At 48.5% G+C, this 16,058-nt stretch overlaps 1 long non-coding RNA gene across 1 annotated transcript; it reads left to right on the top strand.

The window, feature by feature from the left end:
• Positions 1–5,526: 5,526 nt before the first annotated feature.
• On the top strand, positions 5,527–13,245 carry LOC140594161 (uncharacterized). Its single transcript, XR_011994701.1, has 2 exons — positions 5,527–5,928; positions 10,501–13,245. It is a non-coding gene; the product is annotated as an uncharacterized lncRNA (long non-coding RNA).
• The last annotated feature ends 2,813 nt before the right edge of the window (positions 13,246–16,058 follow it).

Below are 16,058 nucleotides of genomic sequence, written 5' to 3' on the forward strand. Positions count from 1 at the left end.
ACTCATCTCCTAGGCAACTGTTTCCAGGGCAGTGACATCATTCAATCACCATGGCAACTCTCTGGGAGGACAGTTTTGCAGAGAAATGGGCAAACAGAATTCTTCTGTATATCTGGGGGTTGGGGCAATGCAGGAAGAATATTAAAAGGAGAAAAATATTTCAGAGCAAGAAGAAAAAGCTTTGGGCTTGTAGGGGAAAATGGGAAACCAGTATGGGGCTAGGAAAGAAGCTCTGGGGTGAACTTTTTTTTAAAAGATTTTATTTATTTGAGAGAGAGAGAGAGAGTGGGTGAGAGAGGATAAGCCCGGGGAGGGTGGTGGGGGAGAGGGAGAAGGAGCAGCAGACTCTCCACTGAGGAGGGAGCCTGATGTGGGGCTCAATCCCAGAGCCCTGGGATCATGACCTGAGCTGAAGGCAGATGCTTTAAGCCACCCAAGCAGCGCTCTTAACTAGGCTTGACCATACAGTGTATCACCAAACCAGGACACTTGAGAGTGAAGATGGGCACTATTATTATTATTATTATTACTTTAAAAAAAAATTTTTTTTATTTATTTATGATAGTCACACAGAGAGAGAGAAAGATAGAGAGGCAGAGACATAGGCAGAGAGAGAAGCAGGCTCCATGCACTGGGAGCCCGACGTGGGATTCGATCCCAGGTCTCCAGGATCGCGCCCTGGGCCAAAGGCAGGGGCCAAACCGCTGTGCCACCCAGGGATCCCTATTATTATTATTACAACAGGATGACAGGTAAACACTGGGCCTATTCAAGTAAATGAGGGAATGTGGCCCCCCCCCATAATCAGGCGGATGCCTTACTCCCTCACCTATGTTCATCGAACAAGCATTGATTCAACTTTGTGTGTGGGCACCAGGGAGACCATAGTGAATAAAACCAGCCCAGGCCCCTGGACTAATGGAGCTCACAGAGGTGTGTGTACTAGGGCTGGGGAAAATCCTGCGGCCACCCAACGAATGCTGAGGTGCAGACTGCAGTGCTGGGAATGGAAGGCATAGAACACCAGAGACGTGTTAAATGGGAGTATGTGAAGCAGCCTGGGCAGGAGGGGAGTTCACTAAGCCCCACTGAAGTGGAGTGGGGAGAAGTCTTCTGGCAGAGGAAATGGTATGTGCAAAGGGAGCATGCAGAGCACCAGGAACTAAAAGGAGGCCAGATAGCCGGAGAAGAATTGGAGGCAGCTGGGTGGGTGTTGAGGCTAGAGAAGATGACAGGGACGAGGCCTTGGAGCACTGGGAAGCCTCATGGAAGTGTTTTGAGGAGTGGGAGACATGATCCTGTTTGCATTTTAGAAATCTTGCCCTTGCTGTCGTGTGGGGTAGAGTGGGAGGGCAGTTTGCCAAGGAAGTTGATTAGGAGGCAGGGACCTGGGTGGTGGCAATGAGAGAGAGACATAGTGGGTAGAGCTGACAGGATTTGCTCAAGGACTAGATAAGTGGGGTTGGGCCCCTGCTGGGAGGCTCAGTCGGTTAAGCATCTCACTTCAGCTCAGATCATGATCTCAGGGTCTCAGGGTCCCGCCTGCATCAGGCTCCCTGCTCATCAGGGAGTCTGCTCATCCACCTCCCCACCATGGCCCCCACTCCTGTGCTCTCTCTCTCAAATAAATAAACAAAATCTTAAAAAAAAAAAAAAAACAACAACGTGAGGCTGAGGACGGACTTGGGATGACACTTGGGATGGCATGAGTGACTTGGAGTGGGGGTGTGACTCTGCTTTCTCTCAAATAAGGAAGCAGAGCAGGCAAGAGAGGTGCCCAGGGTGCAATATTTAAGGAGGCAGACAGTATCAGGGGCAGCCTTTAAAAGGAGTGCCTCCTTAAATGCTGAGCCTTGAAAGAAGAAGGATTTATTTTGTTTTATTTTTTTAGGGGGTAGGGGACCATATCTGGGGAGCAGTAATAGCAATCTCTTGTGTTTAGAGCACAGAGCCTTCATTTTCACCAAACCCCTAATAGGTGTGGAGAGAGCAGGCTGGAGGCCTGAGTGCTAATGCATGCCAGCTGCTTTACTGTCCCCACAGGAGGCCAGGGAGGGAGCTCCTCACTGGCCCACCTCACAGATGAGGAAACTGAGGCTCAGACTTGGTCCAGAATTTGGAGGAAGGGAGGAAGGGAGGAAAGGATGAAGGGGGGAAGGGAGGAAGAAAGGAAAGGAGGGAGGGAGGAAGGACCCAAGGAAGGAAAACCAAGTGCTTTCAGGCTGTCCACCTACTTGATCTTTACCACCACCATTTGCTGGGGAGCAGAGGGTCTGAGAAGTGGTGAAACTCCGCAGTTCAGCGAAGCTTCGCTATCAGAGTTGCTTTCTTTCCACCACAGCTGTTCTCAGCTGACCTTTAAGGTTCTGCCCTGGGCAGGTCTCCCCAGGAGGAGGAACAGGCGGAAGGCTGAGAACATGGCTCTGTGCCTCAGCCTCCTCCTCTGTAAAATGCAGATAATGACAGCATTAATTTCCATCTCATAGGTTTGTGCTGAGATTTAAGTGACATGAGGAAAGCACCTGGCCACAGTGCTCCTCATAGACGGTAATCGATGAATGTTAGAATCCGGGTGGGAGTGCAGAAGTGTGGGTGTGCACATGACACAGGGCGGGAGGGAGACACAGGGATGGAGGCGGGAGAGGCAAGGTACAGAGATGTGTGGACCAGTTGGTTGCTGAGGGAGAAGCCTCCTCCTCACCAGCTGGCTCTCCCATGCTCTCAGGGAGACAGCATGGTTATACCCCTTATTCCTAATCCTACACCTACTTCAGCGGAAGGAGGATGAGTCTGGTCTCCCCTGGGAAGAGGGGACTGTAGAGAGAGCCCAGAAATAAGCTGGTGGCATCCATGAGGCCTGGTAGAAGGGAGTAAGGGGCCTATACCTGGGCCTTCCATTCCCATCCACATCCTAGACCTACCCTAGGCCTATCATTAAACAACTAAAGTTTTGCTATGGCCCCTAACCATAGGACTCAAAGGCACCCTGAGCTTAATAAGGAGTGAATAAACACAAGGACTGGGCTCTGTGATCCCCGCATGCATGCACATGTGCACACACATACACACAGACTCATCACTTCCTCTGGGTATTAGGGTTCAACCAGAGAAATAGTAGTAATAGGAGATGCATATTGAGGAATTTATTGCAAGGAGTTGGCTCATGATATTGTGGGGCTGGCTAGGCAAGTTTGAACTCATTAGGATCAGGCTAGAACTCTTGCCAAGGGCAGACTCTTCTGTCCACAGGCAGAATTTCTTCCTCAGCGAACCCCCAGCTCTGATTTTTTTTTTCCCCAGCTCTGATTTTAAGGTCTTTCAACTGATTGAGTCAGGCCCACCAAGATTATCTAGGATAATTTCCTTTAAAGTCAATTTATTTAATTGCATCTACAAAATACCTCATCACAACATTTAGACCTAGTGTTTGATTGAATAACAGGAGTGTAACTTGGCCAGGTTGACACATTAAAAAAGAATATCCATTACCCTCAGATACCAACTAGGTGTTGTCTTGGTGGTCTGTAGAACACTGCTTTACTTCATTAACTTACTATGTACTGAGCACTTACTAGGCGCCAGGTACCGTCCTAAGTGATTTCCATGCAGCATCCAGTTAATCCTCAAAACAAACCATGAAACAAACTCTTCCTTTTTTTTTTTTTAAGATTTTATTTATTTTTGAGAGAAAGAAGAGAGTGCAAGCAAGAGTGGGGGGAGGGACCGAAGGAGAAGCGGATTCCTCACTGAACAGAGTCTGATGCGGGACTCAATCTTACTACCCTGGGATCATGACTGAGCTGAAGGCAGGCACTTAGCTGACTGAGCCACCCAGGTGCCTGAAGCAGGTATCCTTCTTGTCCCCAATTCTACAGGTAAGGAAATGGAGCCTCACACGGGTGAGGCGGCTCCCAGGGTCACACCTGGCGCACAGCAGGTCTGAGCGCTTCTGCTCATCACTTTCTATGGACTCTCCCTGTTAGCCTCTCCTGTCGCTGCCTTGTCTTCTCTTCTCCTGGAGCAGGAAGTTGGAGTTCAAACCGCTTCGTGCTGTGATCATGTTCCTGACGCTCTGGACTTCACTTTCCTCCTTTCTGAAGGGACTCAGTCCTTCCCGGCCTTTCTGGAATTGGGGCGGAACGGAGGAGCCCTTTGGGGACCACGTTCTCGGGGCTCTGCTGCCACCTAGGGGCTCTACAGTGTTCACCACGCTCTAGAAGTCTCCTGGAAAGTAGGTGAATTTGCACAGGAGCTGCTGAGGTCTAGCGGGATGGGAGGAGGGGGCAAGTAGGGGAGAGGGGGCAATTCTGGGCCCCGTAACAGAGACATTGCAAGTTTCCCCGGCTCTTTCCCCCACCTGCTCACTCGGTGTCCCCCAGGCCCCTGCAGAGTCCTCAGAGATTTCCGGGAGCCCTGGGGTAAAAAGGGGATTTCGACCCTCGACGTGCTCTGCTGCCCGGCGGGGCCCTGGAGGCGTCGGTGCCCAAGCTTCTAGGGGGATCTTAGGGGCAGCGTGAGCCTCTCTCACCCCATCAGGTCACTGGACAGGTCCTCAGTGCGAGGCAGGGTCCAGAGGGGCCCGCCCACTCCGACGGGAACGGAGGACGCGGAGACCCAGCGGGGGCGAAGGCGGAGGTAAGGGCAGAAAAACAGAAAAGCGGACCCTGGTGTGCGGACGCAGCACGCAGGTCCTCCCCTGCGGCCGCTCCCCAAGCCCCGCCCTCGCCCCATCCGCCCCGCCCCTCCCGCGCCGCGGCCTTCCGGGTGCGGCCACCGGGGGCGCCGCGAGCCGCAGGGGCTCCAGCTCGGCCCCTGTAGAGAGCTGCCTCCGCCCAGCTCCGGCCCTTTGGTTGAGGAGCTGGTTGGTGGCGGGAGAGGCCAGTAAAACCAGCCCATCACTCAGCCTGTCAGTCAACCCCATCTTCTCTTGTCGGCCGGTCAGTCAGCCTGTCCGTCAGCCTGTCAGTCAATCCCATCCGCTGTTCTGTCAGCCAGTACGAACAGCCTGTCAGTCAATCCCTGGGCCAGCCTGTCAGCCAGTACTACCAACACGTCAGTCAGTCAGTCAGCCTGTCCGTCAGCCGGTCAGTCAGCCTGTCCGTCAGCCGGTCAGTCAGCCTGTCCGTCAGCCTGTCCGTCAATCCCATCCGCTGTTCTGTCAGTCAGTACGAACAGCCTGTCAGTCAATCCCTGGGCCAGCCTGTCAGCCAGTACTACCAACCCGTCAGTCAGTCAGTCAGCCTGTCAGCCTGTCAGTCGATCCCATCGCTGTCCTGTCAGCCAATCCGGTGAGTCCATCGGCAGGTAGTCAAGTCCACAGCCCGTTTTCCCTCAGTCCCTCAGCGGTGGTTGACTGTCTTGCTGGGCGGCAGGGGGGCCATCCCGGTGTCCTTGTCCCCAGCGTCCCCTGTGCTGGCCCTGCGCAGAGTGAGGGCTGGTGAGGGGAGGAAGCGGGCGGGCTTCTGGGAGGAGGGGCAAATGTCGGGGAAAGGGTCTGGGGCGGAGCTCGGGTGGCAGAGCCAGGCCCATGCTCGGGGGGCTGAGCCCGGAGGCGCCGCGCAGCCTGCCCTTGCTGTGCCGATGGGCTTCTGACCCGCGTTGTAGGCCTAAGCTGCTCGCCTCCTTGGGCGTGGGAGCCCATCTAGGGGTGGCCCAGAGCCTGTCTTCCAGGGGCCTCACCGCGCAAGGGGGCTCCCGGCCTGCGTGGAGAGAAGACTCCTAGCTTCTGGGCTTGGCACTGCTTCTGCCGCGCAGTGTCCTTGCGGAAGCCGCTTAGCCATCCTGGGCTTGGTGTTACGGTGCACCTCTACCGAGTTGAAACAACCTCCGCACCGCCAGCGACTCCCCACCTCTACTCCACACTGTGGTTGGAAATGGCACCGCGGAGGTGAAGGCCCACGTGTGAAGAGGTTACGTCGTTTTTCTGAGGTGAGGGAGGGAGCATGGAAGAAAGAAGAGGCAGAGGTGGCTTGAACCTCTGGGTTACTGGAACACTGGCCCGTCGCCTCCACCTGGGGGCCCCAGGGTTCTGGCCTTGGCTGTGCGACTCTGGGCAAGTCCCTGCCCCTCTCTGGGCTTCTGTAACAGGAGTGTGGATTCCATGATCTCCAAGGCCTGAGACTGGAGTGGAAGTAAAATTCCTGAGGGGGGAGCTCCCTCCAAGAACACTGGAATTCTGACCAGCCACAGTGTAGGGATTGGGGAAAGACTTGCTATTTCCGTGTGGTAAAGGGAAAGGTTAAAGTGCCTGGCCACGTGTCCAGACCACTGGGGTGGGAGTAGGTACTGGGGAGGGCGGTAGCTGGGTTGCAGGAGTCAGAAGTCTTCCCTCAGCCCAGTAGGGATAAGCTCTTGGGGCCCTGCTGGGAGGAGGTCTCTGTTGACCCTGGCAGAGGGAGGGGAGGAAATGGACAAACCTCAGCCATGCCCTGGGGGCAGTGGTCTTCCTTCTTTCTGCTCCAGTCTCTTCCCTTACTTCAAAGCTGGGTCCCCAGATCGCATCATGCCTAGGCCTCCTCAGTGGTGCAGTGAGGTGAGAGATGCAGTTCCTGGAAGCTGGAGGAGACCAGACAAAGCAGGCTTCTTGTAGGGATCTGGTGGGATACTGTACTAGGTGGCTTACTGGGCATGACTGGGAGGCACCAGGAAGAGTTGGTTATTCATTCAGCAAGTATACTGTGTTTTTTTTAAAGATTTTATTTATTTATTCATGAAAGATACAGAGAGAGAAAGAGGCAGAGGGAGAAGAAGGCTCTCTGTGGGGAGCCGGATGTGGAACTCGATCTCAGGACCCCAGGATCACACGACCTGAGCCAAAGGCAGACACTCAACCACTGAGCCACCCAGGTGCCCCTCAGCAAGTATATTGGACATCCATCCCATGCCAGGCTTTGTGCTAGGCAGTGCATGGCAAGAATGAACTGTACAGATGTTACCCCTGTTTATGAAGTGCAGAGCATATAGAGGTGTTAGGAGCAATCCAAGAAAGACAAAAAAGAGGGAAAAAAGTCAACACATTGGCTATATTTAAAATTGTGTTATGAAGGTAGCAAAGAGGATACTGAGGTAGAAAATCAGTAGGACCGTTTGGGAAGGTTCTCTGGGCAGGTGACACCTAATGTAAGACCTGAGAGAGAAGGAGCCAGCCATGGAGTGGAGAGAGTGTTCCAGAATGAGGGAATACCATCCATCCATTCATTCATTCATGCATGCCTATGTTACTCTGTGCCAGGTATTTTTCTAGAATAGAGGAAGAGAGATGAACAATAGAAGTTAAATCCTTTCTCTCATAGAGTTTATGTTATAGTAATTGTTCATTTTCTGTCATCTCCACTTGCATAAGAAATGAACAATTCCAGGGAGTGATGAATGCTATGAAGAAAATGAAAACAACATTTGAGATAGAAAATGACTAAGTATGAGAGGAATATGATAGATAGGGTGGTAAGTAAGGGAAGGCCACTCAGAGATCAAACAGTGATAAAGAGCCAGCCAGGCAAAGCTCTGGAGGAAGAACATTCCAGACAGAGGGAGCAGGAAGTGGGAAGGAATTTAGCAGGTTTGAAACATGGCTGATGGGAGAGTGATGGGCAGTGAGGTGGTGGGAGCAGGTAATGAAGGACATGGCAAAGCTAGGTGAGTTTGGGTTTATTAGAAGGCACTGGGAAGCTGGTGGAGGGATGTGGGCAGGGGAGAGATCTCATAACTCTGGCTGCTCAGTGTGGGGTGTGTAGTGAGAGGGTGGGAAGGTAGGAGTAGAAGCAGTTAAGATGCTACTCTAATAGTCCAGGCAAGATACTGTTGGCCCGGACCAGGCTAGTAGCAGGGGAGATGGAGGCAGGTGAACAGGTATAAGTATGGGCTGGATCGAAAGGATTTGCTATTTGGATGTGGGGCCGAGGTGAAGGAAAAGGATGACTCTTTGAATTCTAATTCCAGCACCTGGATGGATGCTGATGCCATTGACTGAGTTGGAGTGGGTTGTAGGGATAGGTTTTGGGGTGGAAAAAGAGAATGCAGTTTTGGAGAACTTAACAAAGATTTCTGTTAGGCAAGTGGAGATGACAGGCAGGCAGCTGGTCAGACCCTAGAGCTCGGGAGAGGATTGGTCTAAAAGTGGTGTTTGGCTTGGGGCACAGGACAGTGCTGGTCAGGCCAGCAGGGGCAGTGCTGTTCAAGGAATCGGAGAGCTAAGCTGTCCAGCATTGTGGCCACGAGCCATATGCAGCTGTTGGGCACTTGACATATAGCTTGCCTGAATTGAGATGTCCCCCAAGTGTAAAATACATACCAAATTCGGAAGATTTAGTATGGAAAAAGAATACAGAGTGTCTCATTAAGAATTTTTAAAAATTGATTACATGTTGAAATGTTGTATTAAATGAAATATATTATTAAAATTATTTTCACCTGTTTCTTTTTACCTTTTTTAATGTGGCTACCAGGACATTTAAAATTACACTTGTGCTCACCGTATATTTCTGTTGGGCTGTGCTCCTCTAGAGGATGGGGCTGGTGGAACATTGTAGGCTGTGGCTGTTCAGGGCATCAGGGAGCAGCAGTGGTTAGGAAATTGAAGGGCACCTCCAAAGAGTGCAATCCTACATAAAACCTAGCGTAGGGCCTGTTGGCCTGGTTCTCCTTTGCCCCATTTCCTGGGACCTTGTCAGGGCAGAACTGAAGCACACCCCTCTGGACTTCCCAACCTCTTGGCTGCCTCAGAGCTGAGGAAGGGGCAGAAGGGGTCCTAATGGTGATAGTATGAAGGACTCAGAAAGTGCTAGTACCTCAACTGCTGAATTCTCTTTCTGTTCATATCACCCCTGTCTGGCATTCCCCTGCCAGGGGAACATTTCCGCCCCCTGGCCTGAGCAGGGTGTGCCAACCAACAGCTGGGTAATCAAGGCAACCAAGGCCATAAAACTCAATCATAATTTGTATGAAATAAATGTGGCTGCAACCCATTTTCATCCATTAACATTCTAAACACCTTGTTCAAGCTGTGCCTGTAGTGTTTCTAGTTGGCAGGATAATTGCAATTAGTGGAAAAGAGCAGTGAGATGATGAGAGATTTAATTCACTTCATTTAGTTTGATGTGATTTTTTTTAAGTACCACTGTGTGCCACGTGCTGTGCTGGGTGCTTTGGGTTGTTTAATTCTCTGTCCTTAAAGAATATATATCCAAATACCTTTGCGTAGGGACAAATGCATGGAGAAATAGAGATGCATGAGAGCTCAGAGGAAGCAAAATTAAGGCCAGTGTGTGTGTGTGTGTGTGTGTGTGTGTGTGTGTGTGTGTGTAACTGTGAACTCAGGGAAGATGCCATGTAGTATTAGAGCAGATGAGCAGGATTTGGGCATGTAGTAATGGAGGGGTGGAGAGAGGATTTTCTAGGCACATTGGGCAGCAGGAAAGGACATGATTCAGGAAAAGGCAGGGAGAAATATTTGGCTAGGATGTTGGGCATGTGAAGCAGAGTCTTAGGAAAGAAATATTGATGACAGATCTTGAGAGGCTTTGATTTCCAGGTTAAGGAGGTTTGGCTTTAGATTGTTGGCACTTGGGGGTTATTGAGGTGGGACTGATCTGAACAACACCCTGCTTAGGAAGAAGAGATTTTGAGGAGATTGTCTGGAGATTTTGAGGCTCAGAGAGCTTGTGTGAGGAAAGGAGAGAGGTAAAGAGCCTTTCTGGAATTAACCCTGCAAATAAGGCAGTGTGGTGTAGTAGTTAAAAGCATTGGTTTTGGGCCTGGAAAAACCTGAATTTGAACATAGTGTTGCAATTTTTTTTTAGTAGTAGCTTTATTGGAATATAATTTATATACCTACAATTCACTCATTTAAAGTATACAATTCAGGGCTCTTGGGTGGCTTAGTTGGTTAAGCATCTGCCTTTGGCTCAGGTCATGATCCCAGCCAGGGTTCTGGGATCCAACTGAGCCCCTCCAGGATCAAGCCCCACATCAGGCTTCCTGCTCAGCAGGGAATCTGCTTCTCCCTCTCCCTCTGCTCTTTCTCCTGGCTTGTGCTCTTTCAACTCTCTCACTCTCTCTCTCAAATGAATAAGTAAAAATATTTTTTAAAAGAAGTTACACCCTGAGCCAAAGGCAGATGATCAACTGCTGAGCTACCCAGGCATCCCCCCTTGGTGTATTTGTAGAGTTATACAACCATAACCACAGTTAATTTCTCTTTTTAAAAATTGAGCTATAAATGGGATGCCTGAGTGGCTCAGCAGTTGAGCGTCTGCCTCCAGCTCAGGGCATGATCCTGAGATTCGGGATCGAGTCCCACATCAGGCTCCTTGCAGGGAGCCTGCTTCTCCCTCTGCCTATGTCTCTGCCTCTTTCTCTCTCTGTGTCTCTCATGAATAAATAAATAAAATCTTTAAAAAAGTTTAAAAAATTGAGATATAATTTATATATCATAAATTGACCATTTGAAATGTACATTTTGTCAGTTTTTTTAAAAAAGATTTTATTTATTTATTCATGCAGGACACAGAGAGAGAAGCAGAGACACAGGGAGAAGGAGAAGCGGGCTCCATGCAGGGATCTGACGTGGGATTCGATTCCGGGTATCCAGGATCACACCCTGAGCTGAAGGTGGTGCTAAACCACTGAGCCACCTGGGCTGCCCGATTTGTGTTTTTCTAATTACTAGTGATGTTAAACATCTTTTCATGGTGCTTGTTGTCATCTGTTCCATTCTTGTCTTGAGCTGAGTCAAATCCTGATGGATAGAACTGCATCATCCAGAGGAGTTTTTTAGATGTGCCTGTGGCATAGTTTGGGATTCTTTTGATAAAAGTCTAGTAAATTCTTTCCAGGTCCTATATGAAAATCTTGCCCTGTGGAAGTTCCCTAAAGTGCTCTAGGGATAGTGAGACTTAGACATTAAGCATTCAGTCTAAGTCCCTTTCCTGTGTCCTGGTTACCCCTTCTCTACGTGGCCTCATCCCATTCCTTGCCTCAGGCATTGGGCCTTTTCTGCTGGCTGTATCATTCTCAAGGGGGTAACGGTTGTATCTTTGGGAGCTCTTCTCCTTTGCCCTCACAGATTCTGTATTGTTTGTTTATCTGAAGTTTATCCACTGTAGCCTATGTCCATTTTGGCCTCACTGAATTCTCTCTGCCGCCTACTCATTCCCAGGTATCTTAGATTTCTTGGCCTCCATGGTTTCCTAGACTCTACCAATGGGGGCACCCCTCCTGCTTTGGCACAATTAGAGGAAAAGTCGGAAACCAGCTTGCTGGCCTCCCCAAGGCAGAGAGTGTCAGGATGGCAGTTGATTCATATTTCAGTTATCACTAGAAATGGTAAGGAGGGCCCTGGCTGTGGATTAGGAGGAGGTCACCATCCCAACCCTTATGGTAGGAGCATGACTGTGATGACAATATGTATGTCATTTGTCAGGTGGTCCGTTTGGGCTCAGGGGTTCCTTCTTTCTGCAGGATGGCTCTCATGTTCTTTGGTCTCTCTCACTCACTCACTCACTCACTCACTCTCAACATACATTTGAGCACTATCTTGGCAAAGCACTGTGGCAGGCCTAGAGACTAGAAAGCTGAGCATTTGAGGACCTCATAGATTAGTGAGATAGACAAACATATAAATTCAATATTATGTGATGTGTGTTATAATTGAGGTGTGTGTGAAGTACAGTGGGAATACAGCTGAAGGAGGAGTACTTGTGCCTTGAGAGAAAGAATGGGGAGCTTCAGCTTCAGGGAGCAGGTAACATTTGAGCTGGGTTCTGAAGGAGGAGAGGCAATATGGGGAAGGAAGGCATTCTAGGTAAAGGACTCAAGGATTCTTTGCATAGATTCACATCAAGAGTGATTCTGGTGGGGGGCACTTGGGTGTGGCTCAGTGCTTGAGCCTTTGGCTCGGGTCATGATCCCAGGGTCCTGGGATGGAGTCCTGCAGGGAGCTTGCTTCTCCCTCTGCCTGTGTCTCCTCCTCTCTTTCTGTATCTCTCATGAATTTAAAAAATAAATAAATAAAAGAGTGATTCTGGGGGACGTTCAGAAGCCCACTGCTTTTCCTTTCTTGTGCCTCTCCCTTCAGTTGCACTAGGGAAACCTTGAAGTCAAGAGACCCTGTCTTCTAGAGAAGTGGCCCAAGTCCTAGACTATCTCTTAGCCTCCCATGTAAATTCATTTGTCCCTATGTCCTCCCACTCACTCTAGATGCAGTCAATTGATGTGAGAAACTCACTCATTCTAAGTATTACTGGGAATGGATGGCTTAGTCAAATAAATAGATAATCAACTCATCGCGTATTTATTTTGGCTTACTAGATACAAGGCATATGAAAGATCATAGTGTGGTGCTTAATGGGCAGGACTAAAATTAAAATGGCCTGGTTTTCAAAAGACATGAACAGAAATCTCACGGAGGAAGACATAGACATGGCCAACAGGCACATGAGAAAATGCTCAGCATCACTTGCCATCAGGGAAATACAAATCAAAACCACAATCACCAAATCAAAACCACCTCACACCAGTGAGAATGGGGAAAATTAACAAAGCAGGAAATCACAAATGTTGGAGAGGATGTGAAGAAAGGGGAACCCTCCTGCACTGTTGGTGGGAATGTGAACTGGTGCAGCCACTCTGGAAAACTGTGTGGAGGTTCCTCAAAGAGTTAAAAATAGACCTGCCCTACGACCCAGCAATTGCACTGCTGGGGATTTACCCCAAAGATACAGATGCAGTGAAACGCTGGGACACCTGCACCCCGATGTTTCTAGCAGCAATGTCCACAATAGCCAAACTGTGGAAGGAGCCTCGGTGTCCATCAAAAGATGAATGGATAAAGAAGATGTGGTTTATGTATACAATGGAATATTACTCAGCCATTAGAAACGGCAAATACCCACCATTTGCTTCAATGTGGATGGAACTGGAGGGTATTATGCTGAGTGCAGTAAGTCAATCAGAGAAGGACAAACAGTGTATGTTCTCATTCATTTGGGGAATATAAATAATAGTGAAAGGGAATATAAAGGAAGGGAGAAGAAATGTGTGGGAAATATCAGGAAGGGAGACAGAACATAAAGACTCCTAACTCTGGGAAACGAACTAGGGCTGGCGGAAGGGGAGGAGGGCGGGGGGTGGGGGGGAATGGGTGATGGGCACTGAGGGGGACACTTGACGGGATGAGCACTGGGTGTTATTCTGTATGTTGGTAAATTGAACACCAATAAAAATTAATTTATTAAAAAAATAGTGAAAGGGAATAATGGGGAAAGGAGAAAAAATGAGTGGGAAATATCAGAAAGGGAGACAGAACATAAAGATTCCTAACTCTGGGAAATGAACTAGGGGTGGTGGAAGGGGAGGTGGGTGGGGGGTAGGGGTGACCGGGTGACGGGCACTCAGGGGGGCACTTGACGGGATGAGCACTGGGTGTTATTCTATATGTTGGCAAATTGAACATGAATAAAAAATAAATTTATTAAAAATAAAATAAAAAGATACAAAAAAAAAAGGCCTGGTTTTGAATTTGAATTCTATCCACAACTGGGAGACCCCACTCAAGATATTTAACCTCTTAGTTTTCTCTTTGGTAAAATAGAAATAATAGTGCTCTATTGTGTTGTGGAATTTTATATATGATAGTAAGCACACTGAGCATAGTGTCTGATATGGTAAACATGAATTAAATGGTGGTATATACAGTATATACATATAAAATGTATTATATATATACCCATAGAATATATATATAAATATATATATATATATGCACACACACATATATAAAACCTCCCTACTCCTTTTTTAAAAAAGATTTTATTTAAAAAAATGATTTTATTTATTTGAGAGAGAGAGAGAGAGAAAGAGAAAGAAAGAACAGGTAGCAGCGGGGAGGGGTAAAGGAAGAGGGAGAAGTAGATTCCCTGCAGAGCAGGGATCTCCACATGGGGCTTGATCCCAGGACCTCGGGGTCATGACCTGAGCTGAAGGCAGAAGCTTAAGTGACTGAACCACCCAGGCGCCTCCCAAAACCCCCCTACTCTTGAGTAGTTTAAACACTTCAGATAGGAGGGAAAAGTACTCAAACTATAAAATAATACTATATGTTTCCCAGGTTATATATTAGCATTTGAAATAGGGACCTTCTGGAGACATTAATCTAAGACAATTATTCCCAGGAAGATTTATTTTTTGAAAGGGAAAGTAGGACCAATGTACTATGTAGACCAACGAATGGAAGTTGCCTGGAGGTAGACTTTTTTTTTTTTTTTAGATTTTATTTTATTATTATTAAAAAAATTTTTTTAAGATTTTATTTATTTATTCATAGAGACACAGAGAGAGAGAGGCAGAGACAGGCAGAGGGAGAAGTAGACCCCACGCGGAGAGCCCTACACGGGACTCAATCCAGGGTCTCCAGGATCACGCCCTGGGCTGCAGGCGGCGCTAAACCGCTGTGCCACGGGGGCTGCCCCTGGGGATAGACTTCTGTCCTAGTATATATATATTTTTAATTTTATTATTTATGATAGTCAGAGAGAGAGAGAGAGAGAGAGAGAGGCAGAGACACAGGCAGATGGAGAAGCAGGCTCCACGCACCGGGAGCCCGACGTGGGACCCGATCCCGAGTCTCCAGGATCGCGCCCCGGGTCAAAGGCAGGCGCCAAACCGCTGCGCCACCCAGGGATCCCTTCTGTCCTAGTATAAAAGTGAAATTCTTAAGAGAGCATTGCATCTTAGAGGTAGTGAGCATTTCATGTCCTGGGAAGTGATTAAGTAGTAACTGGCTGATCTGTTGGTAGAGAGGCTTCCTGGATCCCTTAGAATGCTGTAGAGGGGATGCTGGGCTGCTATGGGACATTTTGCAAAGTCTCTCTTTTTCTATCCCTATTTCCTTTTTTTTTTTTTTTTTAAGATTTATTTGTTCATTCATGATAGACATAGAAAGAGAGAGAGAGAGAGAGAGAGAGAGAGAAGCAGGCTCCATGCGGGGAACCTGATGTGGGACTCGATCCCGGGACTCCAGGATAGCGCCCTGGGCCAAAGGCAGGCGACAAAACAATGAGCCACCCAGGGATCCCCTCTATCCCTATTTCCAAAAGCCCTTGACTTTTCCTGTTAGGGTGGCTCCCTCATTTGGAAGGACCTAGAACCCTGCAGTTCCTGGGGCGGCTGTCAGAGCAGGTGCCTCCTGTAGGTGACCTGGCATCTTATCTCCCCTGCCCTCATCTCTTCCCTGCCTTTTCCGGCTTGCCTCCTAAAGTAAAAATAACTCCGGGCCAAACATTAACTGTGAAGCCATAAATACACGTGAAGCTCAGGTGGCTTCCAGGCTGGACTCTCATTGCCCTACTATCAGGTGCTGCCTCATCTCCCTATGAGTGGGGAGGGTGGAGTGGCTGGAACAGTGAGGGGGGCCCCACTACTTTAGCCTTCCACCCTGGCAGAGCGTGGAGAATGTATCCATTGCCCAAGGCTCTGGTGAGGCCTGTTTAAATCTGATCCTTGGGGCTTGGGGAGAGAACATAGCATTTTTCCACACCAACAGATGATGTGATCTCACTTATATGATCAGGAACTTCCCTTGCTTGATGTGGGTCCCAGTGTACACATACATATGAGTAGTGATTTCATAGACAGCTACATAGTACTGAAAAACACGTCTGTCACTCAAGCATTGTGCATTTCCCTTCATTCCGTGTCTTATTCATGCCCAGAACCTTGCACAGTGACTACAGCATCAATACATCTTTGTTGAAACTGATGGGTGACTGGTGAGTGAGCAAATAAATACTTATGCTCACTCACATACTCATTCGCACATATACACATTTTCAGGAGGGTGCCTGCAGATATACGTGGATGTTCACAGTATATCAACAGAACACACACACACACACACACACACACAAACTAAAGACAATAGCATAAACACACCTTCCATACACACCTTCACCTAGTAGTCATTTGCATATTAACTTGTACATATATTTACAGGTTTCTGAATGACCCTGCTAAACAGCAAAGTTGGCTATGATGATATGGTTATAATGCTGGTCAGGGGAAAA

Source organism: Vulpes vulpes, chromosome 10 (genome assembly GCF_048418805.1).
Source record: "Vulpes vulpes isolate BD-2025 chromosome 10, VulVul3, whole genome shotgun sequence".
Lineage (NCBI taxonomy): Eukaryota > Metazoa > Chordata > Mammalia > Carnivora > Canidae > Vulpes > Vulpes vulpes.